The sequence below is a fragment of the Carcharhinus amblyrhynchos genome, chromosome 1 (assembly GCF_965287045.1).
Source record: "Carcharhinus amblyrhynchos chromosome 1, sCarAmb.v2.hapA, whole genome shotgun sequence".
Classification (NCBI taxonomy): domain Eukaryota; kingdom Metazoa; phylum Chordata; class Chondrichthyes; order Carcharhiniformes; family Carcharhinidae; genus Carcharhinus; species Carcharhinus amblyrhynchos.
The window spans coordinates 47,184,919-47,197,059 of NC_137324.1; the positions used below are offsets into that span (position 1 = coordinate 47,184,919).

General features: G+C 43.6%; 1 non-coding gene across 1 annotated transcript; it reads left to right on the forward strand.

Moving 5' to 3' along the window:
• Nucleotides 1-925: 925 nt before the first annotated feature.
• LOC145350997 (U2 spliceosomal RNA) lies at nucleotides 926-1,116 on the forward strand. Its single transcript, XR_013888290.1, has one exon. It is a non-coding gene; the product is annotated as a U2 spliceosomal RNA (small nuclear RNA).
• Nucleotides 1,117-12,141: the final 11,025 nt, after the last annotated feature.

Below are 12,141 nucleotides of genomic sequence, written 5' to 3' on the forward strand. Positions count from 1 at the left end.
GCAGGATTCGCAGCCACTGTGGGGATGTCTAACATACAGGGGACCATTGACTGCACACACATCTCTCTCAAAGCCCCCCTGCAGAATCTGCGGAGATTCATCAACAGAAAGGGGTTTTACTCCCTTAATGTTCAACTCATGTGCGACCATAACATGAACATTATGTATGTCTGTGCAAGAAATCCAGACAGCATGCAAGACAGTTTCATCCTGGAGGCATCTGAGGAGGAGCTCAGGCTGCGAGGGTGGCTTGGGAGTAATATGGGTTACCCGCATCGAGCATGGCTGATGATGACTGTGCAGAGGCCTGTGACTGAGGCGGAGACCCCCTATAATGAGGCCCATGTAGTCACCCGCGCAATAGCAGAGAAGTGCAGTGGGCTCCTCAAGATCAATTCTGGTGCCTGGACCACTCTGGCGGGGCCCTCCAGTACAACGCAGTGAACTCTTTTTGTATAGTGCTGTGCCTCGCACAATCTGGCTGTACAGAGAGATGATCTCTTGGAGGGGGGGAGGAGGAGAAGGCTGGCCAGCCAGGCATCACTGGGGAGGATGACCAGCAGGTAGAGGAGGAACAGCATGCCGAGGAACACCAACCGGGTGCTGGAGGGCTGGCAGACCAAATGAGGCATACGAGAGTGGCAAGGGAGGCCCTAATCTCCAAGCAGTTCACTCGCTAGGGGTTTGTGTCTGTGGTTTCCATTCCCATCCCCCCTTCACCACCACCCCCCCTCAAAATTCCTTCTATATCATGCAACATTGTCACACCTGCGCCTGAGTACTCTGTGTTAGTGGGTATTTTGGCAGGCGGGAGGTTGATGATAACTCACTAAGCACCATTATGATGATGCCCTGATGCAATCTAGCCTGACTCCTACCTGTGCTCCGCATGCACGCTAGCATCTGAGTCCATGCCTGTGTAGTGAGCGCTTCTCGGCCTTTTGGCTAAGATCAAGTGTAGTATTGACATGCTGTGATTGGTTGAAGTCGATAGCCTACATCTTAGCTTCATTTGAAGCAATTTTTCCAAGCGGCATTCGGACTTTTGGCTAAAATGCAAATGAGATCAAGCTTTGGAGGAGGATCTACACCTACTCCAATCAGCTTGGATCATGTAGATCAAGCCCAAGACAGGAGGTGAAAGCCCTGTCTTGTCAGCTTGGATCGGGAATGTCCCAACTTGTTGGGACTCTGAATTGGATTTGATTTGATTGTATTGGGATAAAGTTTACAAAAAAGGATCTGAAACCCCCAGGGCCCTGGGCAGGTGGGGTGGGGTACAGGAGCCTGTGGGGAACCAATGACTTCTCTTTCTCAGTGACACAGCACTGAGGGGCCTCCCCAGCTGACATCAACATGAAGCACCCTTCCAGCAATCATCAATGGAAGAGGATTCCTATTCGAGACAAATTAGTTACAGGTGGGTGGTGAAAAAACATTTAATTGCAATAAAGGTATTTAAATATGACACTCTAACATAAAAACTTGTGGACAGAAAATATTAAAGTGCTTAAATATCTTTCTAATTAGTGAAGCCCTTCACCTGTGCCATCTCAGTGCAACTACAACTTCCTAAGCTTACCTGGGCGACCACTATGTCTCAGTGACTCCCCAAAATGTGTATCAGAAGCGGAGGGGCCAGTTGCCTACCATGCCTCATGGCCTGTGATGTGCATAGGGACATCCTCCTGGACCTCGAGGGCCCTGGTCTGCTTCCAGGCATCTGGGATGTTTCCATAGCACCCTCTTCATCCCCCTGCCCCTGAGATGCCCCGGTGTCAGGAAGGGGGGAGTCAGAAGGTATAGCAAGTAGTAAAGGTGTTGTTCATCCATAGTCATCGACGAGGACCTTGACACTATTAGTCATTTGAAGCTGGTTGCGGTGTGTCCGAAGATGACTGATCAGGCCAATTCGGGTACAGAATGTCCTGGCATGTATAAGAACATAAGAACATAAGAAATAGGAGCAGGAGTAGGCCATCTAGTCCCTCAAGCCTGCCCCACCATTCAATAAGATCATGGCTGATCTGATAGTGGATCAGTTCCACTTACCCGCCTGCTCCCCATAACCCTTAATTCCCTTATTGATCAGAAATCTATCTACCTGTGACTTAAATATTGGACAGACAACTGATGATGATGATGATGATGGTGTTGAGACTAACGCTTGATTTGGATTAAAGTGAGGGAGACTTGTGTAGTGTCAGCCTCACTCTTGCTTCCCAATTCCCATCTGGATCCATTGGCAAGACAAGAGTCAAGACGGCTGGAGACGGGACTAGGCGCAGTGGATGACCAGGATGTCTTCTGTATCTTGTCCTGCTCTTTGTGTTCCACAATGCTTGCAGAGACCGCCTTCTTGACCGTTGGACCTTCCATTTGTCTTGTCTGCTCAATCCGCTGGAATATGTCTTCACATGCTGGGATAGACATCTCCCTATCTTACTGAGGGTTGAGACCTGTCGGCTACCCTCACCTGGTTTAGCTGGCTTGTCGAAGCCGTTGCCCGGGGTGTGGCCACTGTCGCATGCAAACAGCTATGGGGAGCCACAGGTGAGAGCTGAGTGCCAGGTGGGGACAAAGGATGGACAAACCGCCCTGAAAGGACGCGACATGTTCTCCCACTAGAGATATTACCCCTCCCTGACACCCCATATACGCTCAGTAGGAAAGCTACATTTAAGGGGAAGTTAGATTGACAAACGCGGAAGAAGGCAATAGAGGCTTATATTGATGAAGAAGGATGAAAGAGGCTGGAATGGCGCAGGAACACTGGCAGGAACAGCTCGGGCCAAGTAGTCTCTTTCTTTGCTGTGTATTCAATGTAATTCAATGTAATGGTTATAGGGTAGGGCTGGTATTCTGAAATCTTGAGAGGTTTTTTTGTTCTACTTGCATGCAAAGCCTAAAAATTCCACAGTTGTGGTTAAGTCTCTGGAGGTCTTGGAACAACAACTTTCTCCCTAAGCAGTATTATAGTCTGTCAAGCAGAAAGTAGAATCAAATCAATTTGTTTCAAATAACTGTGCATAATTTCCTGAACAGGACAGAAACAAGAAGTTATCATTATGGTATGCGATGAGCTCATAAGAAGATGAGGTTTTTGGTTTAGTTGCTTTCTCACAAATGATATATACTTGTCCAATATTTTTGTTCTACTCTTGAGCTATAGCCATGTTTACATTAAGGGCCATGTTGATTGATGAACTTTTGTTGGTATTGGATAGGCTTTGTTTATACATTTCAGTGAAGGAGATCAGCTCACAGATAATGTAGTTCCAGATGTTGCTCTTATCACCTCCCGAATGACCCTGCCGTCAGTCAAACAGAAGCTCTGGTTGGACAGAAATTTTGTAGTGATCTTGGGAAACGTTACATGATGCTGAATTTTAAGATATGACCTTTACCCCAAGGGCTGCAATGGTTTAAGGAGATGGTCCAGCAACACCTTCTGAAAGTGAACCAGCGACGGGGAATAAAAACTGACCTTACGAGTGTCACACACAGCCCAAGAAGGAATATAAAAGCAGCAGCAATCTCTGGTAAGCACAACGTTTTTATTGTATAGCATGTACTCCACTATTATTTATTCTGGAAACTTTATCCCAGAATTAAATACATCCATGTTCTACACTGGCATCAGTTTGGTTTAGATTCCTGGATACTACATCCGTGCTGTGGCTTCCTGTGTTTACAAAGCTAAATCTGGATCCCATAGCTTTGTAGCAGCATTTCAGGCCAACACAAAATTCTGTTTATGATTCCATCTTTTGACTAAGGAGCCAGATCTATTAAATGTGGGATGCAGACTCGAAAGCAGTCTGAATTAAATGAGTCTCTGTGTAAAGGTACCTTTAGTCATGCACAGTGTACACGTTGAAGTAACTAATAATGTCCGTAAGACAACCTTGCTTTGGAAAGGAAAACAGCCTGATAAAAATTTTCAGTAGTTTTTACTCGCTGCGATCATATCACGACACATGATGTAATGATACATTTTGATCTAATCAAGATAGCAGTGCTTCAAATGAAAGATTTCAGCAAACACTTGATAATGGAGAAGAATGCCCCTTTAAATGTTGCTGGCAACAATGTAGCTTTCAGAGTTGAAATGTACTCCTACCAAGAAAGAGGTCTTTGGGAGGCAATGTTAAAGGTTGTCCCCTGCTTTGACTTGGCATTGATTTTTTGTCTAATTAAGCTTCTGTGAAGCAACTCAGGATGTCTTTCTACCTTAAAGGTGCTTTATAAATGAAAGTTGTTGTTTATGTCGATTACCATCTGTTATGTTATCCTTTAAACCTGGTGTTGTCAGACTTCTTACTGTGGTTACCCCAGTCCAACGCCAGCATCTCCACATCATCCTTGAGAAGGCCAGTGATATTTAATATAATGACACTTTAGAAACTAGTCAAGCATTTTATGAAAGGAATACAGTTCAAACTGTCCAACAAGTTACTTAATTAATGGCTGGCAACATTGAGCTCCCCCATTTCTAATGGGTGCTGTGTGTTGGTTGCTTATTATTGTTGATAAAATAAAATCAGTTTGTGTGATTCCCAGCGAGAGGTTTATGCTCAGTGAAAGACATTGGAGGCTCATATTCACTTCTTCTTTGGCTCTGGCCACAAGGTCAGTTATTGCAAAGTACTGGCTGTCCTTGGATCTCCCTTCTTGAGCAGTGATGGACTTTGATCGTAATCTTTAATGTTTTGTAAATGAAAACAGGCTTGGTGTCAGGTACAGGAATTTTACACTCCTGTCAACATGTGCTTGTGTTTATTTATAGTGAGGAACAACTTCCTGAAGGGTTGGTAAATGCTGGCTTCCACTCATGTAGTTTACATTGTAAGTTGGTTTCCAGGGCAACTTTAAAAGGAGCATACACAACAGGATGCATTTGTTCTGAAAGCACTGATTGTTAATACAGTCTTGTCTAAGCTTTTCATGTGAGAAGGCACATTTCAATGTTTTTCTCACTCAAAAGGCTGATGAGCAAATTTCGGCAAGATAAGATTTGACATGACATTAAACATGAAATTTTTCCAAAACAAAAATCAATGTCAAAGCAATAAATTGATTATTTTAAAATAAGTAATTATTGAAATGACCACTAAAAAGTACCAAGCAGCAGAGGCAACTGATAAGATCTTTTCAGCCAGAGAGAGCTAGAGAGTGACAGACTAGGCCCCAAGTCCTGGTCACCCGGGAAGGGGGAGGGAGTTGGGGCCGAGGTAATGAGCACCAACCGACCTTGCATTCTCCACTGATGGCATGGAGTGTAACCTGGCCTTGGCAGAGTTCATGCAAAAGCATTGATTTAAGCAGGGTGCCAGGGTTTTCCTCCTTTCTTGGCCTGCCTAGGGGGCAGAGGGCAGAGACCGTGGGTGTAAGTGTAAGTATGTCCACCTCATTCCCAGCCTCAGGGTTCTCACTCTCATCCACTCACACCCTCATTCATCCACCCAGACTCACTCACACAAACTCAATTAAACACACTTGGCCACCTAGGCTCACATACACTCACACAGGCTCACCCACCACGACACACTCATTCACACACACACTCACACAAACATTCAGCCATTCAGACTCACTCACAGATTCAATCCTGCTACCTTAAGGGACTGATGTAAATGCACACCAAGGTCTCTCTGCTTTTCAGTGCTTCCTAGGGTCCTGCCATTCATCATGTATTCCCTTGCCTTGCCTGTCTTGCCCAAGAGCATCACCTCATACTTATCTGGGTTGAATTCCATTTACCACTGATCAGGCCTTCTGACCAGCCCATCCTCTTGTAATCTAAGGCATAGAAGGAGGACATCCAGCCCGAGGACACTCAGGTGCCCTTTCTAATCCCACCCTGCCGTAACCCTGTAGCTTACAACACTTAAGCTCGGAAGGCAAATGGTATGTTGGCCTTCACTGAGAGGACTTGAGTGCAGGAGCAAGGATGTCTTACTGCAGCTATACAGGGCCTTGGTGAGACCACAGCAAGAGTATTGTGTGCAGTTTTGGACTTCTTATCTAAGAAAGGATATGCTTGCTGTAGAGAAGGTGCAGTGAATGTTCACCAGACTGATTCCTGGGATTGCAAGATTGTTGAATGAGGAGAGATTGTGTCAACTGGGTCTGAATTCACTGGAATTTAGAAAAATGAGAGGAGATCTAATTGAAATATGTAAAATTCTGACAGCACTGAACAGACTAGATGCGTAATGTTGTTTCCTCTGCTGGAGGGTCTAGAATGACGTCATAGCCTCAGGATATGGGAAATAGGGCCGAACATGTCTGACTTCCAGTATTGCGTGTGCAGGCATTTCCTCCAAAGAAATACTGGGAAAGTTGAACCCATTTCCTTCAAACCACATCACAAACTTTGCTCCCTAGCTGCTGACCCCTGCCCTTACCCTGGCCAACTGTCTGAGGATGACCCAGACTGTTTGCAAACTTGGGCTGGAATTTCACCAGCACGCTTGTCCCGATTCCGGGAGCAGGTGAGGCTCAAAGAGCAGCATTCTCCATTGGCCTCAGGTGGGATCGTACAAACCTCGGGCAGATGTGCCAGTAAAATTCCACCCACGATGTCATGTTTGATCCTAAGGTAAGTTTCCAACTACATTTACTACTTACCTCCCACATCCCTAAGGTTACCTATTGCCACTTCAAAAATAGTCATGCCGTGCCCTGCCTCAACAGCTGCTGAAATCCTCACGCATGCCTATGTCGCTCCCAAACTTTTTCTAACACACACTTGACTGCCATCTGATGCTCTTTTCTCCATAAACTTGAGGCCATCCAAAACTCCAGCATCTATGTGCTAACTTGCATCAAAACCCATTCACCCAACACCTTTTTGCTTGCTAAAGTACACTGGCTTCCAGCTGAACAACACCATGATTTTAATATCTTCACCTTTATTTTCTATTGCCTTTATGGTCTTACCCCTCACTTTCTCTTTGACCACCTCCAACTTTGCAAACCTTCAAGAAATTAGTACTCCTCTAATTCTGACCTCTTGAGCATCCCTGATTGCAATTGCTCCAATGTAGGGTGGTACAGTGACACAGTGGTCAGCACTGCTGCCTCAAGCACCAGGGATCTGGTTTCGATTCCTGGCTTGGGTCACTGTCTGTGTGGAGTTTGCACATTCTCCCTGTGTCTGTGTGGGTTTCTCCAAGGACTCCAGTTTCCTCCCACAGTCAAAAGATGTGCAAGTTAGGTGAATTGGCCATGCTAAATTCTCCCTCAATGTTCCCAAACAGGTGCCAGAGTGTGGCAACTAGAGGATTTTCACAGTAACCTCATTGCAGTGAGAATTTAAGCTTGTTTGTGACTAATAAATAAATGTTACTTTACTTTATTTAAGTTAAATAAACTTTACTTTACTATTGGTGGCCATGCTAGGAGAGGTGAAGGCCTAGTGCTATTATCACAAGATTATTAATTGAAAAACTCAACTAATGTTCAGGGGACCTGTGTTCGAATCCTGCCATTTTATTGAATTCAATAAAAAAAATCTGGAATTAAGAATCTACTGATGACCATGAAACCATTGTCGACTGTCAGAAAAACCCATCTGGTTCACTAACGTCCTTTAGGGAAGGAAATCTGCCACCCTTCCCTGGTCTGGCCTATATGTGACTCCAGAACTACAGTAATGTGGTTGACTCTTAACTGCCCTCAGGCAACTAAGGATGGGCAATAATTGTTAGCCAGTCAACAACATCCATGTCCCACGAATGAATTTAAGAAAAGCCTTCAGCTGCCTGAGCCATAAGTTCAGAATTAAAACTCTCCATAGCTTTAACTGATTTTTGTTCTTTAAGATACTCCTTAAAACCTAGCTCTTTGACTAAGCTCATGACCATCTAATATCTACTAATGTGACTCAGGACCATGTTTCATTTTATAATGCCCCTGGGATGATTAATTAAGTTATAAATACCAGTTCTTTTTGTTGCTGTTGTTGGTGAGCCAAAGGCAGTCCCTTGATGTTGCAGCATGTTTCCTTTTTAAATGATGAAAGCTAGAAACAGTAGAAATTCAAACAGACTTGGGACTCAAGTACATAAATCATTAAATAAATGTCTTAAACAGGAATTAATGCTTTAGACCATAAGACCATAAACAGGAAGTGATGCTTTAGACCATAAGACCATAAGACATAGGAGCAGAATTAGGCTACTCAGCCCAAACAGTCTGCTCCGCCATTCAATCATGGCTGATATTTTTCTCATCCCATTCTCCTGCCTTTTCCCCATAACCCCTGATCCCCATATTAATCAGAACCTATCTATATCTGTCTTAAAGACACTCAATGACCTAGCCTCCACAGCCTTCTGTGGCAAAGAGTTCCACAGATTAACCACCCTCTGGCTGAAGAAATTCCTCCTCATCTCTGTTTTAAAGGATTGTCCCTTCAGCTTGAAGTTGTGTCCTGAGATTGAGATTTATATCTAGAGAAATGGAATATAGGGGGTAGAAGTCATGTTTCAGCTATCCAAAGCCTTGGTTAGCTTTGGACTCCAAAGCTGAGCAAGTGTAAATTGGCAATGGAAGGAGTATAACATAGGTTTATTAGAATGATACCTGGGCTGCAAATGTTAGCTTATGAGAAAAGATTACACAAACTGGCCATTTATTTTGTGGCATCTAGATGATTAAGTGGTGATTTGATTGAAGTTTTCAAGGTATTAAGAGGAACAATTTGGGTAGACAAAGAGAATCTATTTCCACTAGTTCAGAATCCAGGACTTTGAGGAGAAGTCTAATAATTAGAGCCAGACCTTCCTGGGGTCCAAATGAGAAAATAATTATATACACAAAAGGGAGAAATTTTACCAGCACGTCCGCCCAACATTCATACGATACTGCTCGAGGCCAAAGGAGAATGCCGTTCCCCGAGCCTCGATCGTCCCTGGAATTGGGCCTGGCATGCTGGTAAAATTCCAGCCAGAGTGTGGTAGAAGTGTGGAACTCTCTTCCACAAATGGTAATTGATAGATCCATTATAAATTTAAAATCTGAGATTCACAGATTCTTGTTTTTGAAAGATATTAAAGAATTTGTTACAAAGTTGGACAAATGTGATCTTTTATTCTATACTTTCCTAAGATGTGGGTGTCGTTGACTAGGACAGCATTTATTGTCTATCCCTAATCGTCCTTGATAAGCTGGTGGTGAGCGAGTTGCCTTCTTGAACCGCTGCAGCCCATGTGGTGTAGGTACACCCACAATGCTGTTAAGGAGGGAATTCTAGGATTTTGACCCAGTGACAGTGAAGGAACTGTGATATAGTGTCAAGTCAGGGTAGTGCATGCCTTGGAAGGGAAATTGAAGGTAGTAGTGTTCCTATACATTGGCTGCCTTAGACCTTCTAGGTTGTTGTTATGTCACACATTAGCCATGATCTTGTAGAATGAACAGGCTCAAGAGGCTAAATAGCCTTATCCATTTCCTTTAATCTTACTTTGAAGGTCATTGGCACCATTCTTGCCTGAAGCACTGGGGCATAGTGAGATCCTTTTCACCAGGACGAGCTTCTTTGGATAGCCTATTAGACTGAAAAGCCCCTGACTCATGCTGAAAGAAAACTTACAGGAATACCATAATGATTTCATTTCAGAATATATATACTTACGATTGGGCTGATAGATTTATCTGGTTAAATTGAGCTTCCCCAAAATAAAATAAAGGACAACGATTGTGATACAATTTAGATCAGGATTATTTTCAACTCATTGTGGGGTTTGGCTAATGTTGAAGTGGAGAATTAGTGGCAAGATACTGATAATAAGCTGCAAAACTTCACTCAATTTTTATCACCACAAGCAAAGTGCACAGGTCGATTGACAAGTCAGCCAATCACTTCCATTTCAATTGTAAAGACTCTTCTGAAGGGATAACACACAGGTGGATTTTATGGGGAGGCACTTTACTTTTTAAAACAATCCACTCAAATAAAGAAGGTTTTATTAAATGTAAATATTTAACCAACAATCTGTCTATCAATCTAACAATCTATCAACAATTTCCTCCTATTAAACACTATTTCCGGTTCCTACTCTAAACTCCTAACTAATAATGCTGAACTTCTCCCCAGCACCATTCTCTTGGAAGAATCCTACAATCATAGAAGCTACACTGCAGAAGGAGGCCATTTGGTCCATCAAGCCTGCACCGACAACAACCCCACCCATGTCCCATCCCTGTAACCCCACATATTTACCCTCCTAGATCCCCGACACTAAGGGACAATTTATCACGGCCAATAAGCCTAACTTGCATGTCTTGGCAGTGTGGGAGGAAACAGGAACATGCAGAAGAAACCCATGCAGACACAGGCAGAACATGAAACAGTGACCTCAGGCTGGAATCAAACCCAGGCCCCTGGCACTGTGAGACAGCAGTGCTAATCATTGTGCCACCATGCCAACCGTTCTGAGATTAAGCTTGTTGTTTGGCACCCTGGTGTCATGTTTTGTCTGATCTCTAATTTGCACCATCACTAGGGCCTCCTAGATTACTTCCGTAACATTCCTTGACTTTGCTCAATGTCTGAGCTTGTCTGTTGCTCAAACCCTCATAGAATCATAGAATCCATAAAGTTCAGAAAGAGCCCACTGGCCCCATCAAGCCTCCACCAACAACAATCCAACCCAGACCCTATCCCTGTAACCCCAAATATTTACCCTGCTAACACCAAGGGGCAATTTAACATGGCCAATCAACCTAACTCGAACATCATTGGACTGTGGGAGGAAACCAGAGCATCTGGAGGAAACCCACACAGACACAAGGAGAATGTACAAGAATGTACAAACTCCACACAGTTACCCAAGGCCAGAATTGAACCTGGATCCCTGACGATGTGAGGTTTCAATGCTAACCATTGAAATGCCCAATTTTTAAATTTCTTTTAAACTTGACTATTTCAGTGCATTCATGACTGGTCTCTCACATTCTACCCTTTTTAAGTTTGAGATAATCCAAAATGCTCAATGCATTCCTCAATATAAAGGCCAGGGAGGAACTTCATGTCCAGTTCTGTGGCTGAGCACTCACCCATGACCATTGCTTTTATCTTGGCTTCACTCTTGACTGTACATTGGAATACTGAACCCTGAACACCTGGGTTAAGGTCAGGACAGGGGTGAATTTCATATGGAAACTGGAGGGTGTCAACTGAGGCCGCAGAGTCAACACTGTTTCTCTCACCCCGATCTACTCAACATAGCAGGGTACTGCTGATAAACTTGGCTGCCACACAAACAAGAAATAGATATCTAGCCAGGATGCTGTGTGGATTATTTCCGGGATGTTTAGCTCAGTAGCTTCCTGTGCTGGCACATTTTAAACCTCTTGACGTCAATGGAGAAAACACCCTCAACAAAAACTACTGTCTGACATGTAACAAAGCACTCACATTGATATCAGACATCAGAAAATAACAATGGATTCATCTGAATTCTCATGTCTTTATCGGAACACACTCCAACCCCTGCAAACATACAACAAAGCCACCTCTCAATGATACACATCCTGGTTGACTGGAAACATCAAATGCAAACTTGATGACCCAAGTGGTGAAGTCTCAGCTTTTATGCTCCTACATCAAATCTGGATAATCCTCAACTGCTTGAGAATAGGCCAGGGAAGATGTGTCATCTAGTCCACAAGTGGAACATGAAGATCAGCTCAAATTGTGACTATGATATGATTTGATTTGATTTATTATTGTCACATGTATTTGTAAACAGTGAAAATTATTGTTTCTTCCATGCTATGTAAACAAAGCGTATCATTCATAGAGAAGGAAACAAGAGAGCGCAGAATATAATCTTACAGTCATAGCTAGGGTGTATAGAAAGATTGACTTAATGCAAGGTAGGTCCATTCAAAGCTCTGATGACAGCAGGGAAGAAGATGTTCTTGAGTCAGTTGGTACGGGACCTCAGATTTTTGTATCGTTTTCCTGATGGAAGAAGGTGGAAGTGAGAATGGGGTGCACGGGGTCCTTAATTATGCTGGCTGCTTTGCCGAGGCAGTGGGAAGTGTAGACAGAGTCAATGGATGGGAGGATTGCTTGCGTGATGGATTGGGCTACATTCATGACCTTTTGCAGTTTCTTGTGGTCAT